This window comes from Strix uralensis, chromosome 3 (assembly GCF_047716275.1).
Source record: "Strix uralensis isolate ZFMK-TIS-50842 chromosome 3, bStrUra1, whole genome shotgun sequence".
NCBI lineage: Eukaryota > Metazoa > Chordata > Aves > Strigiformes > Strigidae > Strix > Strix uralensis.
In genome coordinates this window covers 13403973-13415471 of record NC_133974.1, presented here as the reverse complement: position 1 = coordinate 13415471, position 11499 = coordinate 13403973, and positions in this window count along the sequence as shown.

Below are 11499 nucleotides of genomic sequence, written 5' to 3'. Positions count from 1 at the left end.
AAGAAAGAGTTCCTAAAAATTAGACACAGCATCCTTGAAGACTGATGAATATATGCCTCGTATTCGGTACAATTTCTTGATTTAAAATCTCTGCATCTATAAAACTCCTGTCCATGGACACTCTAAAATTGCACATGCAATACCTGTCCATATCAGGAGCATTAATTCCAGATAGGAGTGAAGGCTTAAGAACTACCTCTTTAGTGTAACGTCTGGAAGTTCAGAGGGAAGTATTTATTTAAATCCAATTGTCTAGTAGAGACCTTACAGACTATCAACTTAGCATGAACATGGTTGTATAGACAAACCTGCTTATAAAAACTAAAAAAAATCCACCTAAAATCCAGGTTAATACAAAATAATTCACTTAAATGAATCTCAAAAAGGAAGAACATACTTAAGAGTCATGAGTAGTTCATTGCCAGAAGGAAGGTATGTATAAAAAGATTTGCAAAGGCCTGTTCTAATGCTCAGTGTTCTTCAACATATTTATAAAAGTCATGGACAATGGGCTACAGAATACTTTCATTAGATTTGTAGATAGTACCAATGTGGGAAGGACTGAGAATGCAACAAAAAGACTCAGGTACAGCTTGCCACTGAAAAATGGTCCCCTCTCCCCAGGCCATTCTTTCCCTCAGACACATTCACATAGCAATTGTAACTAATGTGACCAAAAACCTCCAAAAGGGTTAGTTTTCAACTGCATATTGTAGACTGAGGAGTGACATGTCTCAGAACAAGGAATGGGGTGGGAATGAGTAAACAGAGCTGGGGGCAGGTGGAGGAGATGCCCTTTTCAGCCACAGACATTGTAAAGGGACCCTGCAGTTGCACCCAAATAATACACTTAAGGCCAGAAATAAAGTTCAAAATAGTCTTGACAAATGGGAAACTCACTGAAAATAGGATTAAATAGGATAGGAGCAAAGTACTGTACTTAAGTAATATAAATGGCCATTGTAGGTGGATTACAATATTGCAGTTCCCCCTTTGAAATTTATTTCCACACTGATTTCTGAGTGCACCATGTTGATCCTGTGCCTCTGCTACCTATGCGAATTTTGGGTTGCCTTTCCAGTTTGGTTATGATTAAGTATTAGGGCAAACCAGAGAGAAAGCTGTTCAACAAGTCAGTGAGCTGATACTCAACCTGCTGCCAATGATTACTGCAGATAACATCTGCAGGAATCCTTGTGTCCTACAAATGTTTCACCTACAGCCTCCAGTTTCTGCCTTTTCAAACAAGGCAGGAGACAAAACAAACAAAAAAATCTGCTCTCACAAGTGAAAATCACAACCTAAATAATATGGTTAGGCAGCTTCATGTCTCTCATGTTGTATATCCACAGTTAAATCCAACACTGAGGTCTTTCCTCAGTCTTCAAGTAGTCCTTACTCAGGTGGAAATCTTGTGGAAGGGTTCAGCTCACCAGAGATCTCAGCTGCCTTATTCTGGATATCATTCTCTCTTATATTTAGGCTTTATATTAATTTGCTTTTATAGACAGGCATCCCAAAAATGTACCTGTGCCCTTCTATACTTCAACAGGGTACAAGGCCTATATAGTTTCTATATCGCCCTCACTACCTTCCCACTATGAATGGAGCAATATTATGTATATCTAACATGTGAGATTTCTTTCTTAGGCTTTTACCAGAGGGATAATAATTTATTTTCCTCACACCTAAAGGAAAGCTTTTTTTTTTTTTTTCTTTAAGAATTACATTCTGATATAATTTGAACTAATGGAATTACACTAGAATATAAACAATACGCAGAAGAGACTCAGGCTCCTAAGCCATGTTTACATAGGCATCTGAGTGAGGAAACCCTTTTTCTGAGCCACGCACACATCATTCTCCATGAAGTGTGGTTTGTATAAAGCTGTATTGCTCCTTCTTCCAACTTACTCATAGCTTTTGCTGCCTTTTTTTCCCCCCAATCCTATACACAGCCCATTTTTCTCTTTTTATGCTTACTGCTGCTGTGTTCTGCTTCCTTCTTTGGCCTCTTTGCAGGATGTAGCAGAGGTTGGACTCACACCACTTGGCCCACAAACAGTATCTCTCTCTGAAACCAGCCCACAGCCTGCAGGAACACACCTTTATGTCACCCCTGGCCAGGGACCGGGAGCTGCTCTAACAGATCCCAAGACCCTCAGCTTCTGACAGCCAAGTGAACCACAGCGTGGGGAAGTCCATGGCTCAGCATTTAGCCTATGTCAGCAATAATTCACACCCCCCTGGTTTTACTCTACAGGCATATAAAAAAAAAGACCAATGAAAACACAAAACATGTAATACTGGATTTAAGTTTGCTTCCAAAACATTGTGCTCAACCACTTATGCTGAAAAGAGAGAAGGGTCTTTTCTTCCCCAGGTAAGATCAAGGGGTGATGGAACTGAGCTAAAGAATAGTTCACCAAATTCAGCTGTTGTTTAGCACTCATGGTTATTAAATCCATCATTGTAACTATTATATTTTCTGTTGTTCTTTTCATACTTATTTTGACTATCTGCTGATAATAATTATGTAGCAGGAATAAGAGAGCGAGAGTGACATTTTACTCTTATTCAATTTTGCTACACTTCACCTTTCTCATATTAATTATAATTCATGGCTTTAGCAAACCACTCTTAAAGGGCACTCAAATAAGGAAAAAAAACAAATGCAATCTCTGACTCCAGTGTACTCATGCAACCCACTGATTGAATGATCTAGCCTTGTATAATTATCCCTCTTACATGAACTGGTAAACAAAAGCAAAAAGGTGGCTTTCCTAGCGAGACCCAATGCAAGGCTATCTGATCAATTAATTTCCATTGAAGCTTAAAAATATTAGTGTTAGAATGTTAGTATTTTGTCTTAATGTTCACAAACTTCAGTCAGGATAAATTCTTACATTTGAAATAAATTATGGTGTTTCAGCAGGCGATGAGAGATGACATGTAAGTCCCTATTTTAGACTGCATGTTGGAGTTGGTATTTCATCAGCTGGCTACAGTTTTATATAATACCACTTCATAAAAGTGAATATTTTCTTTAATACAAATGAACATATTTTGGTGTTTGTTTAGAGGAATAGCTACACAAAAGTTACAATGTAGTACCAAAAAAAGTCTGATGAACCATTTTTTCCCCCCACCCAACACCTCTGTCTCCCTGAACCACAGTTTTCTGGAGTAAGATTCGAAGTGTCTACATAAAAAGGCGACATCGCTACTAATGAATTAACGGGTCTAGTACCTGGCTGGTGGGCTAACTGGCATAACCTGGTTACAACCATATCCTTATTCTTTCTCTGCCTCCAAAACAGCATTGTCACAACTGACAGAGCAAAGGCTTGAGCTTCAGGTGGATTTTCTTGGGTACTGGGGTATGGGGTGGGACTGAAGCATTCCAGGCACCGAGGCTCACAGTCGTGCCCTAGCCCCATACAGTTGCACAGCTGGAGTGTCTGTGTTCAGGAATGTCTTTTATTCACCCTGTAACCGATTTATCTAAACCACATTCTTTAGCTGCTTACAGGCAATGAGTGTGGGGTAGTATCAAAAGCCTCACAGAGGCAAATGATATTGCTGCTTCTCCTCTGCTACTTCTTCCTCTCTATTGAGGAAACTACACTGCTTTGACGTGGTCTGACATGGCCCGTTAGATAACTGGGCTTATTTTCACACCCATTCCTGATTTTTAAGAGCAGGCACTTGTCTCACCTCCCCTTTAGAAGTAACCATATATAGCTAGTCTGTTCTAAGCCAGTTCATCAAATACCTTAAGCCAGTTCATCAAATACCTTAAACCAATTCATCAAATACCTTATGATGAAGTCCATCAGGCCCAACCTGCTCCAAAATATTGAATTTAGCTAAGGCTGGGGCACTGAAGCATGGACTCCATATTTAAGGACTTGCAGCATATCTACTACTTGCCATGGGATAATGGTGAAAAAATGCTAGCTAACGGACGGATCAGCAAGTAATACTACAAAGTTTTTCCGTTACTAGGGTTGTTTTCTCATATCAGTATTGTCATGTGTGCCATTGGAAGCATCATTCCTTTCTTTTCTGAGTCCATTTTAATGTTTCCACATCTTTAATATTTTATGTTGAGAAAGATTTTTTCTCTAAAAATATCTCCACTATTACCAATCTAGAGTAGAGTAACTGCACTAAGTCAGTGCAACAATACCTACAGGAGACAATTTCTGGTTTTAAGTATTCCAAAGAGCGGAATTGCTTTGCAATATCTCTTGATTTCATTGCTTAGTTCTAGAGGCTTTTTGTCAATCCTAAACATTTCCAGGTCCCCCTGTCCCTAGTTGTTTGTATTCGCCTCTTACATTCTGATTTCACTGTTTAAAGGGCAAGGAAAGTTTACTGAATGGAAAGACCTTGGAGTCTACAATATCAAACAGTGGAGTGACCTCAAAGGAAAACATATTTCATTAAAAAGAAAAAAGAATTTCCTTGCAAATCCGGCTTGTTTTACCCACCCAGAACCATCTTTTTGCTGCCTCTGTGGTAACACATGTTTTATATGAATCTATATTAAGATGAATTTTAACCTACAAATAACTAGATTCAGCTATGCAGTAGGAGGGAATTCCTACAAGATGATGTAAAGTTTTCTAAGCAGTAAAATTAAAAATAGCACATAAAACCTGACCAGTAGATTTGGATCTGAACCAAGGCAACACATTTGGGAAACATTATCAAGTTTATCAGGGGGAACATATCACAGAAAGTCTGCTTCTGTTTATACGCCATTTATTATTCATTTTTGACATTTCCCTTTTTTCTTCAACCTCTTTTACCCCTAAGCAAATATATGTTAGACTTAACTGAAATGTGAGATAACAGACTGGTCTTTTAATTTTCTTTCCCTGTAAGACAAAAGCAGATCTGACCAGAAGTAAAAAAGATTCTATGAAATACAAGTATGGGAAAAAAAAGTTGCCAGAGTAACACTGGTAATAAAGGAGAAAATTCCAAGAAAAAATAAGATGCCTAATAAGATTAAGGGCCAAATTCTGTCCTTTCCTATGCTGTCTTGGATTTCATGATGTATAAATAGCACATTACAGACTTCTGCCTTATGCAACATACTGTATCTGTGATAAAAAGCTACTTTTTATGTCTAGGACGCCTATATTAGCAGGGTTATGCCAATAAAAACTTTTTTACCCATGGTTGTCAGAAAGTTTGCAGGTCAAAAGAATTTATAGTAACCAAGTCTAACTCAGGGAAAAATACAAACAATTAAACCAAATTCAGTCTTGGTAAATGACCCAGTCTCTCCACTTCACTCAAATTTCCACTCATATCATCACAATAAACTTTAAATTAGAAAGAGCTATAACTTTACTTGCTTTTGACCTGTCTTCAAAATAATCATTAAAAGTCAGTTTAAACCTGGCCCCGTCAGCCAAGATTCATGCAGTCTTTCTACTGAATGCAGTTCAAGTTGAAGCTCAAATTTGAATTCTTTTGTATTAGTTGTTTGCCCATCAGTAATTTTTGTAATTTTCTTCAATGGATTCAAATGAAAAATATCAAGATGTCTTTGAAAGTTGTTATTGAACAATGCTTTGTTCTGATGCTGAGATCTCCAGCTGAGGGGAATGTTTATTACTCTTTGCTTGGATGAGCAAAACTTTTGGAGTGGTTTCAGGAGCAGATCTTTCCTCTGTGTGCTCTAGAATCCACACTTAGATGCCATCCTATCAGCAAACACTCCTTATATCTCAAAGAAAGCAAACACAATAATGGGCATAAAATGGTGAAGACATTTATTTTAAAATGCAACTCCCCTGAATATAATAATATATATATTAGTGTTTATTTATTCTTTAGTTTTAGTAAATGCTGAAGTTTTCTAAGTAGAGACTTTATTAGAATCTATGTGATAAAAACAGCTGTGATTTTATCAGTTGTTGCATACTGTTGCTGATGTAAATGCTTTGAGTATCTATTGACTATTTCTAATTGAACAGCTATTTATAGTAATAAAAGATAACTATGAAGATTCTTGTAATTACAATGTACAATGAGTTTGCAGATTCACACCCAGATGTTACTAAGAAAATTCTAGGTAACTTGCCACTACTGTAGCAGAGCATGAAACTCGTGTTTTCACAAATGTAAGGTAACGTGTCTTAAAACATGATATTTAGAGGATGTTTATTCAAAGTGCATACAGATGGAAGAGGCCAGAGAAAGTAAAAAGGAGTTCCTAGTAACCCAGTAAGGTTGAACTGCTGAACCCTGTTGTGGAAATGAGCACTGCTGGTGATGCCATCAGGTAGCTGAGTGCTACTACACAGAGAAGATGATTTATTAGCACACATGAAAAAAAAGTTACAACTTGTAAGAACGAAGAGGTTTAGTTCAGGGGTTTTTTTTGTTTGTTTTCAGCTTGGCAATTTGAAGGCTAATGACTTGAACAAGCTTTGAATCAGATCCTCAAAGATAAACTAAATGAAAATGAAACCTAAGTCATTTATTTTATATTGCTGCTTGTGTTGCCTCTTTTTTGCTGTTGCAGAAATCCCAGCACAGGACAGCACTAGACACTGCTCAAAGCAAAAACTTTCAGATACTGGGAACACTTAGATGCTTAGTTGCCTCTCCTGAGGGTCAGTGTAAGAGCTGACATTTTGTCCAAGGTAATAATCCAGGATGTCCACAGTCCACAGTGGAGACACTGAGGCATTTCAGTCCACCCTAACATAAGAGTTGAAGAAGGGTCGTTAGAGGTCTGTCTCTCCACACCCTTTGGAGGACTGCGCATAGGACATAATTTGCTGTCTCAGGCAAAGCCCATAGCTGTTGCAAGTGGTGTCAAATGAAAATTAAGGTTGTAACACCTGCCATCTGTATTTTCAAGATGTCTGTGGCAGGCAGGACTCAAAAGTCTATGTTTCAAACAGCACATTAGCTCAAGATGAACAAAGCTGTGGAAGAATTAACCTGTTTCAAATGGAGGCAAAAAATATATTTTCTAATTTTGAAAAGAGATGATTAAAAAACCCTAAAATTAATGACATTAAAAAGAAGGTGAGAGGATGTCCTTTTAGCTGCTCCAATGCCAGTACTCTGACCATGAATTATTTTCATTCTGCTTTCAAGATCAGGGAGGTAAATGACCCATCGCTGCAAAGTCTAGAATGCTATCTTTCGTTTTTATGCTTCTTGACCCATGAAGCCGATAAAAGATGTCTCAGGGAATTCTTCCAGCAGAAGTTTCTAATACAGTTGTGATACAATTGAATAAACACCCGAGGAGAAATGAACTTTCCAAATACACACAAAATCCCAGACTGACTCTTCACATGAGGTCAAAATCCTGCTACTTCACAGGCTTTTTGTTTTACACAGAAATGGCCCCACCACTACCCGTACTTTGTGGCTAAAACCCACAAATGTTTGCTTGTTAGTCTTTATTGGCTGATTTTTATTAAGTATGGCATTTCAATTGTTCATGGGGTCAAAGAGGACATTTTTTTTTTTTAAATTTCAGAAGTATGAAAGAACTGAGGTATCTCAAATTTTCCAACATGAACAGTAATCAGTGGCTTGGGCACCTGTGTCACACTCTACCAAAACTGTTCTGCCTTTTCTCAGCTCAGTTACATGATGACTCTTGATTCAAACTACTTGCAAGCTCAGGCAATATCTGCAGCAGTAAACCCCCCAGTTTCTATTTGGAAAATATATATAACAAGGAGGACTACTGATACTTGTTTGAAAAATAATCTTGTCTCAGAAATAATATTTTTCAACAAAATAATTTAAACTAATTTTCAGATAGCATGCATTTGAGTGCTTTTGCTAACTTGATTTAACCTACACTGGATTGTATTATTTAAAAATCTGGTCAATTATATCATGAATGACAAAAAGAAAAAAAAATTGGTCTTATTTGCATATCTCAATTAAAGTAATTACAGTTGTACAACATATAATCAGAATAGCGGGTCTCAATGCGAATGTGAAACCACTGAACAAAAGGAATCCTCATTAGCCTTTTAAGCTTCCAAATTTAATAAAGCAAATGTCACTTTGACAGGCTGTGTAAAACAAATGTGGCATTCACCCTGTAGTTTTAAAACACAGCTGCAAAGAATTGGCTAAGTCAGTGGTTACAAATAATCTTTCTTTGTATAAATATCACAGATATTATTATGAATGTATAGCTGAGTACGTGTAATCCAAAATTAATCAGAAGAACAAATATGTACATTTCATCTGACACACATCAAAATCTCCACAAAATCCTTTAATTAGGTTGGCTAGATAATACAACTTTTCTTTCTCGGAATTAAAAATTTTCAGATTATTTTATATCAATATATTGATATATTCAGTGCCTCAGTAACTAAGACCATGTATCCAGTTCAGTTAAGTTCATCTAAGAAACCTAATTCAAGTCCACTGTAAGTAATCGTGTTTGGGAAGGTTTCTAATAAAGAGCCTTTGAGCTCTGATGCTGCATGCTATTTAAGTCTGAGCTTAATACTTAAAGTGCCTATAATTAACCACAGCATTGTGTGCAATATGAAAAAAAAGACATGAAATGGATTTTAACATTTTTTTTTTCCCCAGCCACCCTAAACTAAATCAAACACAAAAGGTCATGGAACAACCATATTTCACCATCAGACATTTCTTTATTATGAGTTTATAAAGACACAAATAGAAAATTTCAGTGGAAAAAATTAAAATTATATAAACCCATGGTATTAGATTTACAGATATATCCAAAATTGTCAAATATTAATACTGTTGAAAAAACAGTATAAAATCACTTTTTTCAGTAACCTTCTCAAAAATGTTACCAAAATGAGGTTCAGTTCCCATGTCTCTGAATTCCCTGGGAAGACTCCATTTACAAGAGCAGAAGGAGGCTGCATACAGGTGAGGCAAGGTGAGCCACCTCGCATTCCCTCACACGCTGCTTTACGTTACTCGATAAAGCCAAGCATCAAAGAGCAGAGGTTACAGACTGAGGTGGGTCCTCGGGCAGCAACTGGAGTGGAAGCTGAGGCTCTGCACAGTGCCGTGCTGCTGCCACAGAAAGGGAGGTAAGGTTAGTAGAGCCCTTAAGCTTCCTCCTACCATGGTATTCTAAAACGGTGTCTGTAAAGAGACAAGTTTCTTCACTTTGGGTAGAATCCCTTCTTGGTCAAAGCTCTTCACGAAGTTCACTTTCCATCTGACATGATCTGACCTTCAGACATTGCCATGTCACACAATCCACAGGACAGGGTAGTTTCTGAACTGCATAGTGACTGCATCCATGTCAAGTCTCATGCTTTGTTCTCTTTTCATTATGGAAGATCTAAACCAGTTGAGGTTGATCATCTTCCAGTGTCCTCTTCCAACTTCTCTTGTGTGCCTAGAGAAGACAGACAAACTCTTCCACAATTCTAAAGGCAGTAAGAGTAGTTCTTTGACACATCACTAAAATCCAGGGAAAATTCCTTTAACCCTAGGGTTTCACTGAAGTGGATGCAGAACAAGAATGAGAACAATCACAAGCTGTAATAACAATTTTGATCCAAGCCACATAGAAATATTCTAATTTTTAAGTTCTGTTAGCAATTTTAAAATGTCAAGAGGTTTGTCAAGTTCCTAATACCCAAATCTACATAATTGTCAACAGTGCAAATATCCAAGACAAGAAAGTTATATTAATTCCAGCTGGACTCCAAATTAAGATCTGTTGAAAAATCATGATATATTTTCCTCTTAAACTGGGGATTAGCACTTGGTTGGTCTCCTTTTTAACTATATACTTCCTAACTTTCTAGAACACCTACTGCACTGTTCATTTTAATTTCAAAGTAGTCAAGTGGAAGAGGCCTCTGCAAGATTATCATGTTACATCATTGATCTGCACTAGCAGAAGACTCAAGTTTGTTCAGCAATAAGCAACTTAGGTCAAAGGCCACGACTGAGAAAAGACAAAGGGTATTGTTTACATCCGTGTCAATCAGAAACAGCTCTATTGAAATAAATTATGTTTGTCTCAAATTAGTGTGAAAGAGAATTCTGTGTTTGCAGAATTTGGATTATATAGCAGTCAGGAATTCACCTTTACTAGTCTGTAGAAGGAAGCATTACAGACTACTAAGTTAAAATACTAGATCTGCTATACTGGCTTTTTAGCTAAAAGGGGTTTTATTCTCTTATTGGCAAATCAAATTTGTGTCACTGTTTCAGCTCATTGGCTTCTGTTGTGTTATCTAATCTGCTTCACAGTATGAATTAACAGATTCTGTAATTTTGCATTAGAGAATTCATCTGAGGTAAGAGAACAGTAATTAGTGTCCTACTTTTTAAAGAAAAAAAAAACAACAAAAAACCCCACTTCATCCAACTATTTGCAACTCTTAGCAAACTTCTGGATATGCAAGTTTTCATATTTCTTGACTTTTGATGTTCATAGAATCATGCACGTCTAATAGTCCTAGAACATATGCAATTTTAATAGCATATTCCTGACTATACAGCCAGCAAGATGATTTACAGGAAAGATTTAATTTGGGAATTTTAAATTGGCTTGTTGAGGGATCTGGTTGGAAGAATTGCATGGGGGACAGCCCTGGAGAGAAGAGAAGCCAGGAGAGCTGGCTTATTTTCAAGGATCACCTCCTCCAAGCTCAAGAACAGCACAAAACCAAGAAAAGATGGCAGGAAGCCATGGATGAACACAGAGCTCCTGATTAAACTCAAACATAAATAGGCAGCATGCAGGAAGTCGGAGCAGGGACAAGAGACCTAGGAAGAATAGGAAGTGTCTTTAGAATAGGAAGTGTCTTTACACACTGTCTAAGCATGCATGGTTGGGGTTAGGAAAGCCAAAGCTGTTCTGAAGTTAAATCTGGTGAAGGATGTGAAGGTCAACAAAAAAGGCTTCTACAGGTATATCAACAGCCACAGGAAAGCTATGGAAAATGTGTGCCTGCTGCTAAATGGGGTATGGGACCTGGTGACAATGCAGGAAAGGTCAAGGAACTTAGTGCCGCCTTTGCTCTAGTCTTTAATCGTAGGATTTGGCTTCCGGAATCCCAGGCCCCTGAGACCAGACAGAAAGTCTGGAGCAAGGAAGATTTACTCTTGGTAGGGAAGGATCAGGTTAGGGAACATTTAAACAAGCTGGACATACACGAGTCTATCGGACCTGATGGGATGCAGCACAAATGCTGAGAGCTCTGGCTGATGTCACTGAAGGCTTGTTTATCTCAACTTTATCAAGGCTTTTCACACTGCCTCCCATAACACCCTCATAGACAAACTGATGAAATATGGATGAGATAAACAGGTATACTGTATACTCTCAGGTATACTGAGAACTGGCTGAACTGCCAGGCTCAAAGGGACTGTGATTAGCAGCACAAAATCTATCTAGGGGCCAGTTGCTAGTGGCATACCCCCCCCACCCACACTGCCCCCTCCATGGCTGATACTGTTTAACATCTTCATTAATGACCC